This window comes from Aristolochia californica, unplaced genomic scaffold (assembly GCF_029961685.1).
Source record: "Aristolochia californica isolate CCGP_79_NKW_82.1479 unplaced genomic scaffold, dmAriCali1.0.hap1 SCAF_14, whole genome shotgun sequence".
NCBI classification, from domain to species: Eukaryota; Viridiplantae; Streptophyta; class Magnoliopsida; order Piperales; family Aristolochiaceae; genus Aristolochia; species Aristolochia californica.
The window spans coordinates 24,991,691-25,011,678 of NW_027181815.1; the positions used below are offsets into that span (position 1 = coordinate 24,991,691).

General features: G+C 41.9%; 1 non-coding gene and 2 pseudogenes across 1 annotated transcript; 2 read left to right on the forward strand and 1 right to left on the reverse strand.

The window, feature by feature from the left end:
* Nucleotides 1-19,988, forward strand: part of LOC137949444 (GDSL esterase/lipase At1g09390-like) — an 84,466-nt pseudogene that overhangs the window by 11,581 nt on the left and 52,897 nt on the right.
* LOC137950112 (probable beta-1,3-galactosyltransferase 2) overlaps nt 1-19,988 on the forward strand; it is a 30,088-nt pseudogene that overhangs the window by 7,278 nt on the left and 2,822 nt on the right.
* LOC137950961 (small nucleolar RNA R71) lies at nt 18,075-18,181 on the reverse strand. Its single transcript, XR_011112047.1, has one exon. It is a non-coding gene; the product is annotated as a small nucleolar RNA R71 (small nucleolar RNA).

A 19,988-nucleotide genomic window follows, 5' to 3' on the forward strand; every position in this document is an offset into this window, starting at 1 on the left:
ACTATTTGCTTTGATCGAGTCAGAAAGTCGTTGGTTCCTGTGAAGGTCAATGCAAGTGGGCAGTTTTTTGGGGTTGCAGAAATAATAGGTCCCGTGGATTCTGACAAAGACATGGATTTCTGGCAGCAAGAGAATTGGAGTGGTGGCTTTCCTGCTTAGTGGCACATCATAAAAGATGTGCCAAATGGTAGCGGCATATGATATTAGAGAACAATACAAATAAGCCAGTGACAAATAGTAGAGAAATTCTGGAGGTATGATTTCTATTTTTTTAATAGATGTTTGTGTTTTTCCAAGAGCTGGAAAATGTATCTTCATGTAGAGCAGTCGCCAGGTGGGAATCATGTGTTGCTTCTATACCCAATTTTGGGGATAGATTAATTTAAAATTTTTAATCAAATTATACATATTTTGTGAGTGATTTAAAAGGGTAGGGTTGAAAATTGCACAATTTCATCAATCTATGCCTGTGAATTTGAGTAATCATGTATAGAGGACTTTTATTCATACTTATTTTATACAAAAATAGTATGTTGGAAGGTGGTTAATCTGATCAGGGCGGCGGAACTAGAATCCTAGGGATCATAACTATACACTGACTACAGGCAGCGGAAAATAACAATGACTCACACAATTCTATTCCGGTAGTCACTCTTCATACATCCTATCATTTCACCATCATATTACTCCTGCTTCCTACCACATGTTATTGCTATGTACTCGTTTGTGTCTATTTTCATAGCTATCTAATAGGCCCAACATGACTTCTGCTACTACTGAGAACTTCTTCGGAGTTTGACCCTATTCCTGCCGGCTTACCACCATGTGGGCAATCCGTCAATGCGGTCCTCACGTTCTCCAAAGGGCCCCAAGCCGTTCTTATTAACCGTTGCGGCTCCATGGCTGCTTCAGCAGGGTAGAGCACAACTCCGTTTCGTTTTCTACCTCGGAACGTAGCCGAATAATTCCAAGTCTCTAGCTTCTGTCCTATTTGGCACTATTTCGATACTATTTCTTTTTGACGAGTGAACAGTAAACATGAATAGAAACCATGGATAGTAACCATGAATAGTAAAAATGAACAGTACTTTTAAATAGTAACTTTGGAACAGTAAAAAACAAACATTGTGGAGATCATAGATATAGATGTGGAACATGAACAGTGATAACAACAACTGTATGAATCACAATATTACAAACATGCGGAAAATATAAAAACATTGTTCAAACAAAATAAAACAACTAAATACATACCCTTAAAAAGGGAAAGAAAAACTACTTATCTACATAACTCCCGAAGTTACCGACCGTGCCATCGGTTGGTTCCCTCTTTTCTACTCAGCCATTACGGTTGTTAAGCACATACTGTGCTTTAAGGAACTTGCCGGAGGATGCTCGCCGGAAATCGCCTTCTTCTTCTTCTTCTTCGAAAGAGTGTTTTTCGAATGTCTTAACCACTGGAGGAGCTTCGAATTTATAGCTGAAGATCTTTCATTTCTTCCGCTTTTACCTTTATTGAAAGGTGTGTTTAAAGACATAGGGTAATTTTTGTCTTTTTGGTTTTTCATTTTTGCCCTTGCATTATTACCTTTCGGCATCGAAAGCAGGGGTAGAAATGTCTTTTCCTCTTGTGACGTCATGATGTTGTCGTGCAGGAATCTTTTGTAGCCACCATTGTTGACTTGGTGTAGCCGCCTTTGATGACTTTTGTAGCCGCCTTTGCTGACTTTGATTTCGTCTTGGGCCTTAATGGCTGCTGACTGCTCATTCGGACAATTGCCTTTCTGAGCACAATCTACAGGTGTGCTCCTTTGAAAAAGTCTTCTGGGCCATCTGGCAGAAGTTTTCCTTGGTTGCTTTGCTGAAGGGGATGTTTCCTCTGAGGAGTTTCTTCAGCATTGCTTCGAGACTGGTCTGGACAGGTGCCAGAGTCTCTTTATAGCTCTTCGAGACGATCTTCAGTTGGACGGAGGTCTTGTAGACAAAACTTTTCTTTTTTTGAATCAGCTGTTGTATGAGTTGTATCAGGTTCTTGAGCCCGTGAATACGCCTGGTTGGCCAGACTGCTTCTGGGCATGACTTGGCTTTTGGAACATGTCTGGGATCATATTCCATCTTCGCGTCACCTTCTTTGATGCCTTCAATTGTCACAACAAAAATGCTCGAAAACATCTTTGTGTCAGGAACAATTTCAGCAATACAGGAAACGAAATGAAGTCGAATTCCTTTACTCTTTGTTATGGAGATGAGACTTTTGCAAGCCTCCATAATCTCTTTTGGCATTTTCTCCAAAATTGATAAGTCAGTGGAGTGAAGTACCATCTGTTTTATGAATCCATATGAATCAAGCATGGATGCATATTTTGAGTCTATTTCATGACTCAGTTTCACTTGATTCCAACTGTAGTTAGACTCAGTGGTGAAGAAGGGAGTGTTCATCCCTTGTTCAATTTGTTCATTCCATCTCTGGAATTGAACAGTATGATCGGATTCGATCTTTGAACGAACGTTGTCCACCTTTTGAGGGCGTAGCGAGGGTTCCTCAGACATAATGTCTGAAAGTTTTAAAGGTTTAAATTTCTTTAAAAACTCAAACTCATTAAAACGTGTTTTATCTGGTTTATTTAGGCTTTTCAACCTTGTAAACTCAAACGGGTAACCAATTTTGTCTTGAATTATTTCTCATTACAAGACAAGTTCGTTTCTATCAGGGATGGATCCGTTAAGACTTCCTTTTTCAGCTAGAAACTTACTGGTAGAAGTCCCTTATTCCGATTTCGTCGAAATCATTAAGGTTTCCTTTCCAGCTCTAGACTGGCAGGTAGAAATCCTTGATTCCCCTACCTTCAAAGAAGACTGGGTTGTGATTTCCTTCTCATGCCTGGTATGACCGGTGGAAATCCCGGGTCGACCTGTGTTTATCAAAACACTAAAGTCATTCGTCTGCTGATTAGCTGACGTTGTGGCTTCCTTTTCTCGCAATGGAGATCCGGTAGAAGTCCTGGAGGAGCTTGGCATATCATGCCTTTTGGTGAGTTCTTTTAACTCTTCGGTTAATTCCTTAACCTTGAGTTGTAAGAGTTCTCCACTTAACCCGTATCGGGCACAATTCTCATGTATGTCTCCTCGTTCTGAGAGAACTAAAAGACTGTCGAATAGTGTCTGTAGGGTTGAGAGCAATACTGTGAGTGTGGCAATTGCTGCTGCTAGGTCCGTCAGTGTGTTGCTGAGTGGATCCATTTTACCTGTCTATAATACAAGAAAATTCTTCGAGTGGTAAGAGTATCAAGTTATTTATCAAGTTCTCTATAAATGCATGATGCAGTAATAGAGAAATTTTTCTATGACAATAGTGACAATAGTGCGATATAAATCACCACGCTTGCTGCCATGTTATATATCGGGAAGGCTAAAAGCATAACCGAATATAAGAAATCGATTAGGCAAAGGTTGTGCCTGAAGAGTCACTCATATTTTCTGAGTTTTGCCAAGAATCAGTGATTTCTACCTACCAGTCAAGAGCGTGAAAGGAAACCTTAACGATTTCGATGAAATCGGAATCAAGGACTTCTACCTGTCAGTCTCGCGCTGAAAAGGAAGTCTTAACGGATCCATCCCTGATGGAAACGGACTTGTCTAGTAATGAGAAATCATTCAAGACAAAATTGGTTACCCCGTCTGAGTTTACAAGGTTGAAAAGCCTAAATAAACCAGATGAAACACGTTTTAATGAGTTTGAGTTTTTAAAGAAATTTAAACCTTTAAAACTTTCGGACATTATGTCTGAGGAACCCTCGCTACGCCCTCAAAAGGTGGACAACGTTCGTTCAAAGATCGAATCCGATCATACTATTCAATTGAACAAATTGGACAAGGGATAAACACTCCCTTCTTCACCACTGAGTCTAGCAACAGTTGGAATCAAGTAAAGCTGAGTCATGGAATAGACTCAAAATATGCATCTATGCTTTATTTGTATGGATTCATAAAACAGATGGTACTTCACTCCACCGACTTATTAGTTTTGGAGAAAATGCCAAAAGAGATTATGGAGGCTTGCAAAAGTCTCATCTCCATAACAAAGAGTAAAGGAATTCGACTTCATTTCGTTTCCTGTATTGCTGAAATTGTTCTTGACACAAAGATGTTTTCGAGCATTTTTGTCGTGACACTTGAAGGCATCAAAGAAGGTGACGCGAAGATGAAATATGATCCCAGACATGTTCCAAAAGCCAAGTCATGCCCAGAAGTAGTCTGGCCAACCAGGCGTATTCACGGGCTCAAGAACCTGATACAGCTCATACAACAGCTGATTCAGAAAAAGAAAAGCTTTGTCTACAAGACCTTTGTCCCACTGATGATCGTCTCGAAGAGCTATAAAGAGACTCCAGCACCTGTCCAGACCAGTCTCGAAGCAACGCTGAAGAAACTCCTCAGAGGAAACATCCCCTTCAGCAAAGCAACCAAGGAAAACTTCTGCCAGATGGCCCAGAAGACTTTTTCAAAGGAGCACACCTGTAGATTGTGCTCAGAAAGGCAGCTGTCCGAATGAGCAGTCAGCAGCCATGTCATCAGACAAGTCAGCAGCCATTAAGGCCCAAGATGAAATCTAAGTCAGCAAAGGCGGCTACAAAAGTCATCAAAGGCGGCTACACCAAGTCAACAATGGTGGCTACAAAAGATTCCTGCACGACAACATCATGACGTCACAAGAGGAAAAGACATTTCTACCCCTGCTTTCGGTGCCGAAAGGTAACAATGCAAGGGCAAAAATGAAAAACCAAAAAGACAAAAGTTACCCTATGTCTTTAAATACACACCTTTCAATAAAGGGTAAAAGCGGAAGAAATGAAAGATCTTCAGCTATAAATTCGAAGCTCCTCCAGCGGTTAAGACATTAAAAAACCGACGGACATTCGAAAAACACTCTTTCGAAGAAGAAGGCGATTTCCGGCGAGCATCCTTCGGCAAGTTCCTTAAAGCACGGTATGTACTTAACAACCGTTATGGCTGAGTAGAGAAGAGGGAACCGACCGATGGTACGGTCGGTAACTTCGGGAGTTATGTAGATAAGTAGTTTTTCTCTCCCTTTGTTAAGGGTATGTATGTAGTTGTTTTATTTTGTTTAAACAATGTTTTTATATTTTCCGCATGTTTGTAATATTGTGATTCGTATAGTTGTTGTTATCACTGTTCATGTTCCACATCTATATCTATGATCTCCACAGTGTTTGTTTTTTACTGTTCCAAAGTTACTACTCAAAAGTACTGCTCATTTTTACTATTCATGATTACTATTCATGTTTACTGTTCACTCTTCAAAAAGAAATAGTATCGAAATAGTGCCAAATAGGACAGAAGCTAGAGACTTGGAATTATTCGGCTACGCTTCGAGGTAGAAAACGAAATGGAGCTGTGCTCTACCCTGCTGAAGTAGCCATGGAGCCGCAACGGTTAATAGGAACGGCTAGGGGCCCTCTGGAGACCGTGAGGACCGCATTGACAGATTGCCCACGTGGTAGTAAGACGGCAGGAATAGGGTCAAACCCCGAAGAAGTTCTTAGTAGCAGCAGAAGTCATGTTGGGCTTATTAAATAGCTATGAATATAGACACAAACGAGTACATAACAGTAACATGTGGTAGGAAGCAGGAGTAATATGATGGTGAAATGATAGGATGTATGAAGAGTAACTACCGGAATAAAATTGTGTTAGTCATTGTTATTTTCCGCTACTTGTAGTCAGTGTGTAGTTGTGATCCCTAGGATTCTAGTTCCGTTGCCCTCATCCCTAGGTTCACCCTATATTCCGCTGTGTGTGTCTGTTTGTGTTAAAATGGTATTAGAGCTTTCGTGCTTTCGGTAGCATAATCCGTTGTGTGTGTCGTTGTGTAAAAAATGCTATCAGAGCTTTCGTGCTTTCGGTACCATAATCCGTTGTGTGTGTCGTTGTGTTTATAAATGGTATCATAGCTTAGGTTTAAACGTCCTACAGAGCCAAGTATTAGACTTGAGCCTATATGTGTCAAAGAATTCAAAGCTTAACTTTAATTCTTTCTGTTTAGGTATACATACTCCCAAACAGTTACGACCCAAACCAGTCACATCCCATGTACTATTGTATACTACAAATGTACTAATGTACCAAAGACCCCAACTGGTAGGTCAGAAGGAACTCAACGGTCCTTCTTATGACACCGTGTTAAAAACTGGACACACAAATGTTTGTCCCATAATAGGCTATCCACATTGATGGCATGATAAGAATAATCCAATATTAAATAATATAATGGATTTAGTTGGTGATATGCATCACAACTTCTTTAAGAAAAGATGCTGGGAAAAATACACCACAGAAAACGTTGCTTTCCTATGCGTAGGAATAGAAAATGATGTCAATGAACAAATACAGAAACTCAAGAGAAGAATTAATGCCCATCTTGAGGTACTTAAAATAGGAAATACTGAAGATCGTACGTTTCCTTACAGATCTACAAAGCTATGTAGATCAAGAAATAAATCACTCTAAGATCTTAGAACCTATTCGAGAAGTGAAAACTAAAATGGTTAACAACAAACCATGTAGAAAAGAATTACAAGAAGTGATTTGCAAAATAGCTTCTGTAAAAGCTCATCAAGGAACAAATAGAGGTCGTCTTATATGAGACATCTGTGCCTTAACTCAAAATGAGGAATTGAGAGAACTAGTTATACAACACATCTCTCCTTTCATCACCTTGTATCAATTGGAACGACTGATTGAAATCTTATTCCAAAAATTAGAAGAGACCTCAACTCATCTAAAATTCCTAAATGTCTGAACAAATAGGAATTGAATGGACTTCTCTCCAAAACAGTGTTCATGTACATCATGAAACACAGGGAGAATACGATGAACATCCTAATCTTATGTAGGATGGACAAAAGTGGACAATTAGTATCCCTAGGATAACTGAAGTCTACAACAAAGATTGGATTGAATTCCAAAAGAAATCTTTCGTCTTTTAGAAGGAATTATTTGTAGAAATACAGGATACCGGCTCAGGTACCTTTTGCTACAAATTATTAAGTGAATTTGACTTAACTAAGCTAAAAAGATTCAAATATGTCCATTATGGACTAGTTCGTATAGGATTAGACCCCTTAATACGAATCAATCAGAATTTACCCTTCATAGCAGCTATAGTAGATAACTCTGTGAAGAAATTTTTTGAAAAAGCCCTACTCGGAGGAGTTAGAGCTAACTTAGGATTAGGCCCAGTATCCTTTACAACATGGCCCAATCTACAAATAGATTTAGAAGACAAGCACATCCAAGATACCTTGTCCCTAAAAATCTATACAGAATTAGCCAAAAACATTGGTTATTCTAAGAACTTGACCATAGAAGAACTCGACCCCAGAGAGTTAACATGGCCAACAGAATGGGTAGTCCAACCTTTGGCATCCAGACACCTTCCCCTCTCCCGAAAAACCATAAAGGAGATAGAAGGAAAACTAGTGATCACAAACACTAGATCTAGCTTTTCCATCGAACAGGATAGGCCCTCTACCTCAACAAGTAGAACCTCAAAAAGTTCCCGTTTCGAAGGAATAGGAAATCCAAGGCCCAATACTTATGTTCCTCTTCACATCAATGATGGCACATAACCCATATAAAGCCTTAGGCCCACCAATAGGAAATAGTGACATCGTCACCAATTCCTATCAAACCTTAGAGTCTTATGGTAAGACCCTTAATAGGTTAGAAAAAACTGTTGAGAACCTCCAACAGAAAATATATTTCCTCTATGATGAACATAAACATAGAGAAATAATAAAGTGTCAAAACATCCTAGAAAATATTCTAGAAAAGATTGACCATGGAAATAGTCCTGTTTTCTTCAAAGATTTAATAGAACTAAAACAAAGTTTAGATAATCTAAACAAAGATAAAATGCAAGAACTTTTAATAGAAGTCTTAGCATTAAAAGAACATCTAGGTTCAAAAGAACGTCTAGGTTCTCCAGGTCCATCAAGGTATAAAACACCTTTTACACCTTGGACACCAGAATGATCTATAAAAAGAAACTTTTAGATCGTTTAAAATTAAAAAGAGAAAGCCTTGACCTCGCTTTACTCCAAAGAAATACTCTTCAACCAAAAGATAATACAATCCCAGCAATGGTATGGTATTACTATTTTCGGGAAAGATATACTGATCGCATCTACAACCTTAGATGCAAGATCGAGAAAATCAAACAAAAGCTAAATCTTTTAGCTTTGTAAAATGATCTGTAGAGAAAGACTACTAGATCAAATTCGTCTGGTACGATCAATGAAAGACCAAAATTGGCAAGCCAGAGAAAATCTCAGACCAATGAATGAAACCGATATAGCTTATCGAGCATATCGGATTGAATGGTGGAGATTAACCCGTAGAGAAATTCTACTACAGTATATGATCAGAAGACTTCAAAGGAAGCTTCAAGAAATAGCTCTATGACAGAGTTTTTCTGTTTAAAGGATTTGGAAACTCTATTACCATTAGGCCTTCCTGACATCACCGGATGACTTAAAAACCTAGTGTACTTTGCAACACCTTGCATAGCTGATAGATGCCATATTCTGACATGAGAACTAGGTTAATTATAATAAAATAACCCTTATAATTGTGTTATAGGTGGTTATTTATTGGTTTTCAAATGAAACATGCATTTATTGAATTTGGCATTAATCACTGTCTATATTGCATATTTTTCTCTCCTGAATTATATTTCATTGCTTTTAGGGTTTATTTCTTCCTGAAATGCTTTTTATGAATTCAATTATGGAATTTCAGGAGAATTTTGGTGGAAAAGGAAATATTTACCAAAATGCCCTTAGTGAAAGGAGGGTGATTTTTTAGGGCAAATCGTATTAAAACAAGGAGGCCGTCGACTGAAACAGGGGACCGTCGACCGAAACAGGGGAGGCCCGACAGGATTTCCAGCCTTCGTTCGCCACGCCACCATCCGGCAATCGAGAACAGACCCGAGGAGAGCTCGAGAGAGTCTCTGTCTCGGCGAGTTCGACAGTGCCAGTTTCTGCTCGCCAGGCCGCGAGGTGACCCGAGAGGGCTCCTCCGGTGCCAATTCCGCATTTCGACCATCCTCCGGCGTCGATTACCTATTTCCGACCATTCCCGGAGCTATTCCGACTCCGACCGAGACTCGAGAGAGCCGGTTAGAGGACTTCAGCTCCGTTTCGTTCTTCGCCGGTCGTCACCTCCGTCCGTGGGTTTCTATCCTTCTTCGCTGGCGTCGTCTCTACCTCCGGCCACTCGCTCTTGCAACCCGAAGCCATCAATTTCTGGAAATTGCAGTCGTGAGAACGATCCTTTGCTGCCCGAGCGAGAGGAAGGAGAAGGGGAGTAATCCATCATTTTGGAATTTAATTTTCCTATAGTTTGAACTTAGGTTTTGAATGTTTATTAAATTTGATTTGAGAATTAATGTTTATCGAATATTTGTTTTTCGGATATTTGATTAAATTAGATAATTAGGGTAGGATTGTAATCTAGGTTGGATTTTGGTATTTTAATCCGATTTCTGTCTTTCACTCTATGCGCCCGAGAGGGGATAGGCGCAAGGATTGAGTAATCGGATTCATGGTTACGTGGCTCTCGAGAGAGGCAAGTATCACGGTAAAATCCAGAGTGGACATTTTCTGTTGTGCAAGTAGTTAATCAAATGATTGCTTGATAATTTAGGATATAATTAGTGTATAGTTCAGATTAATTCATCATATTTGGATGGCTGGACGAGGGGTCGGTCAAGGAGTAATTTCCTCCCACCAACCATCTGGGGAACGAAGTAACTCCCACTCAACGACCACTCCCTCTCATCCAGCACCTCTAGTAGGACAGCACCCAGGAAGAGGCGAAGATCAAACCAGTCTGGGGAAGCAGCACCGGTAGCAGCAACAACGAAAAGGTAGACAACCGGAAGAAGAAGAAAAGAGGGAAAAGGAAGTTATTGACTCTGAAGACAGTTCAGGCGAGAGATGGCAAACTGTAATCTCGAAATCCTCACGCCGAAGGATCCTTGTGGAGGATCCGACCAGATACGAATTCCGGAATGGAAAAGCAAAGCTGACTTTTCGAAAGAGAAAGGAGAAGAGTGGGGAGGCCATCCAGATTCATGCACAAGAGGGGGAAAAAAATCATACATCTCTCTCCCGATCTCTGCAGTCAGTTTTTTCCTAGACATTTTCAGGAAAGTCCAAGTAGGAAACACGGGAAGAAAATACAGCAGATCACTCCTCACCGGCGATCTGGAATTCCAAGTACACAGCCAGTATCATGGAGGACTTCTTCATTGCGTCATCCACCAAAGACGTGGCCAAATGATAATGGGTTGGAAACGCTTTGATCAAATTCTTCAGCAGCTAGCCACCCCACCAAAAATCCACTCACAACCCAGCGCTTCACACTAGACAACTCTATTGCTCCCACCGGATCCTCCACCAGAGAAGACTCAGGTCTGCGAAACCAATTATCCAATACCACCACCAACACCACTCACCCAATTCTCACCCCAGAAAAAACCAATTCTCTATATCCCTGCCAGCCCACATTAAAACTGAGGGCAAGCGCAAAATGTCCTTGGCAGTCCTTTTGGAAGACCCGGAAAATTTTTTCACCAGAAGACAACTCCAAGAATGGCTACAAAAACGAAATATCAGTTCACAGCCATCATCAAAGCTCATGAGAGGAGCTGGATCATCAACTGCCATTCGTCGGAGGACCGCAAGAGACTACATTCACTGAAGGCAGAGACTATTTCAACGATCCTCCACATGACCAATTGGAGCCCAGAACTCACAACCCCCATCTCGGGGCAATGGGTGATCGTCAAAGGTCTTCCGGTGGAAATCCGATGCCGGCATACTCTGGAATGCCTCACAAAAGAATTCGGAGAGATTATTTGGCCGAAAGCCAGCCAATGCAGCTTCACAAAGAAAAAATTTTCATCCGGCCAAAATCACCGGTAAGTGGTTTACTGTTTTTTCATCTCCTGCGGAAAAACCATGATTTGGGTCTCCATGGAATTCGGAGATCTGGAAACCCTCCCAGCCGCTAACTCGGAAGAAACCTCACGAAACACAACCCAGACTCAGCCGATCCGCCAGTTGCTGACTCGGAAGCAGCACTCGGAGTTCAATCGGACATGGGTTCCCAAAAAACAAAAAAAAAATCCAACCACACAAAATCAATCCCCATATCCCGGAACAGTCCAATCAACACCAGTTCACAGTAACCCTCTCACTGCCTCCGCCGAAAAAGATCCTATCCACATAAGTGCCTCCGCGGACAAAATCCCATCTCTGAAATCGCCCTTGGCCACAGTGCCAATCCCCAATTCCAAAACACCTGCAATACACCACTCCCCAAATCCAAAATCTGACAGGATCCCTCAACCCGATGTACAGACACATCCTAACAAGGGGATTATTACTTCCCCTTGCTCACATCCATCACTGTCAAACTCTACCTCACCTCGAAACAAAAACCAAAAAAAGAAACTTTCCGCCACATACCTACCTCTCCATTTACCAAAATCCATCATCACCCTCTCAAATCATTGACATTTTCAATGCCCCTACGATCTGGCAACCTCAAGCCCCGCACCATACTCTTACACATAAAAAAATCACCTTTTCAACCATCAAATCCACAGCCGTCGACCTCATCAACTTCCAAAGCCCCTCAGTCCACATCACGCCGTCGCCCCGTCATTTCCTTTCTACATCAACCCTTTCCCCACCGCCGCACCTCGATTCCCGAAGCAGTACCTCTCACCTGCCATACATCAACCTCCAACACCCTTCAGTCGACATAACGCCGTCGCCCCGTACTTTTCTCTCTACATCACCCCCGTTCGCTCCGCCGCTCCTAGATTCCCAAACCATTACCACTCGCCTGCCATATGTCAATTTCCAAAACCCCTCAGTCTACATCACGCCGTCGCCCCGTCCTTTCCTTTCTACATCAACCTTTTCACCTCCGCCGCTCCTCGTTTCCCGAAGCAGTACCACTCGCCTGCCATACGTCAACCCCTCGGTCCACATCACGCCACCCTCCCGTCTTTCCACTTTTAAATCCCTCCCCTCCCCTCTGCCGCCCAAATCTTCCTTTTCCCGAAGCCTGTCGTACGTCAACCCCTCAGTCCAAATCACGCCACCCTCCCGTCCTTTCACTTTTAAATCCCTCCCCTCCCCTCCGCCGCCTAAATCTTCCTTTTCCTGAAGCCGCACTCCTCACTTGGCATTCCAGTCCCGCAGTTTCTCTAACTCGATAAATCCCCTTTCCCCCCCACTTTCACCCATCAGACCCTCCCTCTCTGACTCAAATCTCCCCTTATACGGCCACCCCTCGAGCCCTGCTAAGGCCATCCCTCATCTCTAATGAATCCACTTGGGATTTCGAACCCCCCTTTTACTCCCCTCCCCCCTTATACATTCACTCTCCCACTATCCTCTGCCCCACCCCCATTCGTATTATCTTCCCCCACTCGGACACCATGGAAAACCCAAACCCCAAAACCTTCACCCCTCCCTTCCACACCAATATTGGAAAACAAATTGCCAACACCCCTTTCCGGTATACCTACTCCAGGAAAAAAAAAGCAGGGAAAACTAAAGCCAAATTCGGTAACCCCACACCTTCCGAAAAAAACACTGACAAAGATAAAATCAAAGACACTACCCCCCCACCTTCCCCCCCTCCAAATCCCCCTCCTGTCCTTCCAATGGAATTTCCCCATGATTGGTACGATCTCCCCCCTGCTTTCCCCTCTGGAATCCCTCCAATTTGGTCCGACCTCCCCCCAACTATAACCTCTGAATCTACCCTAGCCAAGGCCTTCACTCCCAATCCGCGCGATGAAGCAGGAACAGGAACATGACTTTCCTCGAGAAGAATTTTCAGAAATGACGGAGCTTGCCAACATCTTTTGTGCGGGATACACTAAAGCTGGCGCCGTGGAGCGAAATATCAACTCCCACCGTTCCCCATGATCGTTCTATCATGGAATGTAAGAGGTCTCGGCTCTTTGGCCAAGCGTGCCCTTGTCAGAGCAGCGCTTTTTGATGTTAAACCAAAAATTGCTATACTTCTTGAAACGAAGATACAGTCTTTTGATTATTCAATTTTGTATAATATATGGTATGACTCCAACCCAGCGTGGGCGCATGTGGGTGCAATTGGCCATTCTGGGGGCATTATTGTCATCTGGGATCCAATTGCTTTTGATGCTATTTCCATCCTTTCGGGGCGATACTCAATCGGTATCCAGCTCCGGGATCACAACCTCGGTACTTCTTGGGCTCTAGCTGGCATATATGGGCCTACTCGTTACCGTGACCGAGCATCTTTCTGGGAGGAAATCTTTCAGCTTGTCCAATTGTGGGACCTCCCTTGGCTCATTGGAGGAGACTTCAATGCGACATTATTTTGCTCTGACAAAAGTCCTCCTGCCTCCCGAACCTCATCAACCATGAGAGCTTTTTCTGACTTTATCAATAGTGTTACTCTTTCCGAGGTTCCTCTTTCGGGGAAAAAATTCACCTGGACAAATTGTCAGAACCCCCCATTTTGTCTAAATTGGACAGATTTTTTTCCAATATAGAATGGAACCTCCTTTTTCCCAACACCTCTGGCCAAGTCCTAAACAAAATAGGATCTGACCATTGGCCTATCCAACTCAATTCTCGGCCTGTTGCATGGGAAAGATCTCCCTTTCGGTTTGAGAATGCCTGGTTATTAACCACGACTTTCATCCCTTCTTTGAAATTATGGTGGCTCGAATTGGAAAATCATCCGAACCCGGGCTGGGCCCTCCCTCGGAAACTGAAAGCCCTCAAGACAAAGATCAGAATGTGGGATAAAAATCACCGAGTTTCTGCTGCTTCCCAGAAAGATTCGATTCGCCGCCGCATTTCTGAGCTGGATCTACTGGAGGAACAAAGGTTAATCTCTCCTACTGATTTTTTTATTAGAAATAATTTAAATGCTGAATACCGTACGTTTCTTCATTCTGATTCTGTCCGTTGGAAACAACGTTCAAGATTTCGTTGGATGGCTGAGGTGATGGAAACACAGTTTTTTCATTCCATCGCCTCGGCCAGGAGGAGGACTAACCGTATCACTGCTCTCTGTAATGGAGACCAAGTGGTAACGGATAGTGCCTCCATTTCTAACCTTTTGGTGAAGTATTTCTCAGAGCTATATTCAGAAGTCTGTTTCAGAAGACCAAAAATCCGTCAGCTTGATTTCGAGCGCATCTCAACTGAAGACGCTGTTGATCTTGAAAAACCATTCTCCTCAGAAGAAATAGAACGGGCTGTGCTGGGCCTTCCTAAAGATAAAGCCCCCGGACCAGATGGCTTTAATGGTGAGTTTTATCACTGTTTTTGGGATCTGTTAAAAAATGATGTATGTGCCTTCGTTCACAATTTTCACCAAGTGGGAATTACTCACTCTGGAATCGGCGCATCTTTTATTGCGCTTATTCCTAAAAAAACAAATTCGGAGGAGCCTAAAGATTTTCGGCCTATCAGTCTCACTTCCAGTTCATATAAAATTATTGGTCGTCTGTTGGCTAATCGGCTAAAAGCTGTCCTTTACAAGGTAATTAATCCTTGTCAAAGTGCTTTTATCCGAGACAGAAACATCCTGGACTCTTCTCTAACTGCTCATGAACTTCTTGATTCGTTCAAAAAATCTTCCCTTCCTAGGTTTGTTCTGAAAATTGATTTTGAGAAAGCCTTTGACTGGGTTGATTGGAAACTGGTGGATTATCTTTTTGACCGTATGGGTTTTGGTACGAGATGGAAATTTTGGATGAGGAGCTATATTTCCTCTCCTTCATATTCTGTTTTGGTAAATGGGAAACCCCGAGGATATTTCAAAGCCTCTAGGGGGATCAGACAAGGAGACCCCCTTTCTCCATTTATTTTTACTCTCATTGGAGAATACCTTACCTCTATGATCCGGTTTGCTAAACGTTCGGGTTGGCTCAGTCCTATTTTTTTTGATCCAATCCAAGACGTTCCCATTCTTCAGTTTGCAGATGATTCTATTTTTTTTGGAGAAGGGTCCATGAGACAAATAAAACGCATGAAAGCAATCTTGAACATCTTTGAAATGACGTCTGGTCAAAAGATAAGCTGGGAGAAAACCTCAATCTTTGGATTTAATATTGATGCATCTATTCTCAACTCAATGGCGAACTATCTGGGTTGTAAGATAGCATCAGTTCCGAGTACATATCTGGGCTTACCTTTGACTCCTTTCCTGCCTTCGAAAAATTCTTGGTTTCCGGTTGTTGAGAGGCTTGAGAAGCGTTTGGCTTCTTGGAAAGGAAGTTTTTTATCCAAAGCTGGTAAACTGGTTCTAATTAAATCATGCTTTCATGGAATACCTTCCTATTTCTTATCTTTGTACCATTGTCCAGCTTCTATTTGGGATAGAATTGAATTTTTGAAAAGAAGATTTTTATGGGATGGGCCAAATGGGGAAAAAAAGTTTAATCTTGTAAAATGGGTTGATGTTTGTAAACCAATTGTAATGGGGGGCCTCGGGATTCGCAACGTTGCTACCACCAACAAGTCTCTGTTATTAAAGTGGTTTTGGAAGTTCAACATGCAACCCAATCTACTGTGGCGCCGAATGGTTGCAATTAAATCCGGAAAATAAAATGGCTGGTGGACGGATGGGGGAAGAATTTACAAGTTATCCCTTGTTTGGAAGAAAATTGCCAAACTCTTACCTACCTTCAAATTTGCCGTCAAATGCTATATTGGGAGTGGTACAAATACTCTTTTCTGGTCGGATTGGTGGATCGGGGCTAGTTGTTTAGAGGAAAGTTATCCTCTTTTATTCCAACTGTCAAGATCTCGTAGTTCAATGATTTCTGACCATTGGCAGTCTTCGGGTGGTTGGAATCTTCATCTCAGGCGGGCATTAAATGACTCTGAAGCTGTTGAAGCAACTGGCCTGATCAATTTACTTTCTGGTGTGGCCTTAAAAAATTCTGCCGATATACTCATCTGGACGCCCAACAAACAAGGTATGTTCTCTACAGCCTCAACGTACCATCATATGATTTCATACCCTCCTCTTCATGCAAAACATCCTGCTGCTTTTGCATGGTCGCTCCCGATTCCTCCTCGCATCAAATTTTTCATCTGGACGGTATGTCGTAAGAAAATCTTAACTTCTAACGCTTTGCAAAGACGAGGCATTAATATTTCCAATCTAGAATGCCCATTTTGCAACACATCTCCTGAAACAGCAGATCATACACTTTTACATTGCGAATATGCTCATAAGATTTGGACCGAATTAATGGACAAGATCGGTTTATTATATTGCCCTTCGCAAGAGTTGCAAAACACTATTTTAACTTTGGTTAGCTCTCGTCTTCCGAAGTTACGGAAAATCTTAATATCTTGTTGTGTTGGACACATTGTGTGGAATTTATGGAAAAAAAGAAACAATCGCAAATTCAATCAGAAAACTACTCCTCGGAATATTCTTTGTGATCAGATAGTTGGTCAAGTTAGCTTTTGGGTTCTCCTTCGCAAAGAATTCTGTGATCTAAGAGCAACAAATATGAGGGAAAATTGGAGAAATGTTGCGAAAATGTCTCTTAGTTCGTAGGTTCCTATTATGTTAGAATGGACTAGACCTCCTCCTGGACACTTTAAATTAAATTTTGATGGAAGTGCTTTCGGTTGTCCGGGCCCAGCTGGATTTGGTGGAGTAATTCACGATGATCAAGCAAATCTTCTCTTCACTTATGCGGGTCCAATTGGAGTATCAGACTCTACTTGTGCGGAATTACATGGCTTGCTCAACGGGCTGAAGCTCTTCAAACAAAAAAAGGACGGTGCTCTCTTGATTGAAGGGGATTCTCAAGTTATTATAAACTGGTGCTCCAAGCCATCAAAACCTCCTTGGCGTCTTTGGAAGATTTATGATGAAATTTGTAATTTAACTTTTGTTTTATTATGTACTTGGAAACATGTTCCAAGATCCGCTAATCATTTAGCCGATGTTCAAGCTAAAAAAGGCGTTACCCTCCAACATCTTGTTGTGGAGGAAATGTCTTTTTAGTCTTTAGGTTTGTTTTTTTCTTTTTTTGAATACATTTACAACTCTTCTCAAAAAAAAATTCATCATATTTGGTTAAGCTAGTTGACTGAAGAATACACAAAATTCAGTCCTCCCTGTGGATATGACCCTCGTTTCCCACTAGATTACATGAACGATTCGTACACTTGCGAGGTATAAAAGCCGATGTAATTAAATTTCACATCAAGTTTTTGGCGTCGCTGCCGGGGAGGCACGTATTAAGTGTATTTCTTTGTTCTCCATGATCTTAGGTTAGATTTATTTTTATTTTATTTTATTTTATTTTTTGCTTTCATAATTTTTCTTGGTGATTTTGTATGAAATTATTTTTATTTATGCTAGTTAGTTCGTATTTTCAGTAGTGAGTTTGTTAGCTTAATTTGATAGTTCGTTTTGTTTCTTTTTGTGTTTTTATGCACGGGCGCCGCTCCCTAGGTGAACCATTAGCTCCCTTTGTTGAAGAAGTAGAACATATTTGTAGGAAAACACCAGAAGTCAAGTTAGGAGCTACCATGGCCAATCAGGGTGAACCATTACAGTTACCTGCAGCCGGTGACCGTAGAGCCCTGAGGGATTATTCTATCCCATCCCACTTCACATCACCTTCTTGCATTATATTGCCACCCACTACTGCCGCCAGTTATGAGTTGAAACCGGGTGTGATCCAACTCCTCCCTACATTCTATGGGTTGGAGAAGGAGGACCCTTATTACCACATCAAGGAATTCTTAGATATCTGTGCGACTTCCAAATTCCAAAATTTCTCAGATGACTCTATCTGGTTAAGACTTCTTCCATTTTCACTTAAGGATAAGGCCAAGTCTTGGCTTAATTCCTTGGAGGTGGGCAACATTACTTCATGGGATACATTAGTCACAAAATTTTTATCCAAATACTTTCCCATTCAGAGAACTACAACCCTCAGGAGAGAAATCTCCAACTTTATGCAGCAAGAGGGTGAACACTTTTATGAGGCTTGGGAGAAATGGAAGGATTTGATCCGTAGGTGTCCGCATCATGGGTTTGAGAAATGGCATTTAGTGCAATACTTTTATCAAGGTCTTACACCCCAGGTTAGATCCATGGTCGATGCAACGAGTGGTGGGAGTTTGATGGGTAAGAATGTTAGTGAGGCGTGGGACTTCTTTGAAACGTTGAGTGATCAATCTCAGCAATGGGGTTCTCATTTAATGTTGATAGGAGATCCACGAAGCCAAAAGAGGGGGTCTCTACGAGGTTAGTGAAACACCCATGCTCATGGCCAAGATTAAGGGGTTCACTAGAAAAATTGATGCCATTATGGTGTCCAAGAGTTCACCTGCTCCTAACCCATCTACTGTATGTGCCATATGCTCTGGTTCATCTCATCCCACACAAATGTGTCCATCTAGTTTATCCTACCCGGAGCTGATTGAGGACTTGAATGCAGTCCAGAATTTTCATAGACCAAACCGGAACAATCCTTTTTCGGAAACATATAATCCGGGTTGGGCTAGGCACCCAAATTTCTCATGGTCCAAGGGCCCACAGGTTGGGGGTCCTCCAGGGTTTACTCAACCCCAAGCTCCGCGCCCACACTTCACTCAACAACCATTGATTCCACAAAAACCTTCACTTGAGGATACACTTCAATTATTCATACAGAATACACAATCCTCCATTTAAACTTGAAATGCAAGTGAGTCAGTTGGCCAGCCACATGAGTGAACAAGCACGAAATAGACTCCCAAGTCAAACCATTCCTAACCCCAAAAGCACACATGAGAATGGGTTGAGTTCCAAACCCACCATGAGCAAGCCAAAGCCATAACCACCCTTAGGAGTGGTCGTGAGTTGAACAATGGGGTAGGGACCACTAAGTTTAAGGAGTTAAAGGATGACAATGGGGACACATCATTAAGTGAAGAACCCCCAAGTTCTCCACCAACAGCCAAGCAGATCCCTAACCAAGTCCCACCAGCTCCTTATCCGCAGAGGTTATCGGGCCCACCTAGGAAAGGAGATAGCATGCATGAAACGTTGAAACTGTTTAGTAAGGTTCACATTAACATTCCACTTCTTGATGCAATTAGGCAAGTCCCTGCCTATGCCCGATTTTTGAAAGACCTTTGTACACAGAAGCGAAAACAACATGTTAACAAAAAGGTCTTTCTTACTGAGAATGTAAGCTCAATTCTGAAGCACAACACTCCTCCTAAAGTTAAAGATCGTGGATGTCCCACAATTTCATGTGTCATTGGTGAACATACCATCCAGAGAGCTCTTCTTGACTTAGGGGCAAGCATGAATTTGCTTCCTTTCTTTGTGTACTAGCAATTAGGTTTGGGGGAATTGAAGCCTACTCCCATCACACTTCAACTAGCTGACCGTTCTGTCAAGATACCACGAGGAATAGTTGAAGATGTTTTGCTAAAAGTGGACAAATTTCTGTTCCCGGTTGATTTCATTGTTCTTGATACAGAACCAGTAGTCAATGTGACCAACCAAATTCCTGTCATCCTAGGACGTCCCTTCTTGGCCACATCTAACGCTATCATTCATTGTAAAAGTGGTGAGTTGGAGTTGTCTTTTTGAAATTTTAAGGTCTCATTGAATGTATTTAATGTCGGGCACCACCCACTTGAGTCTGATGATCTGAGTCCTGCATTTAAGATAGAGACTGTTATGCTTGATGACGAATCCACTCTTGAATCTTTTGAGTCTTGCATAACATCTTTAGACATGGACTATTTTGATGAGGAAACATATTTCCGAGAGGTTGACTCTTTAATCAGTTATGTACCTCTGTTGGAGGAAGCTTATGAGGTTTTCACAACCGATCATCCACAGGA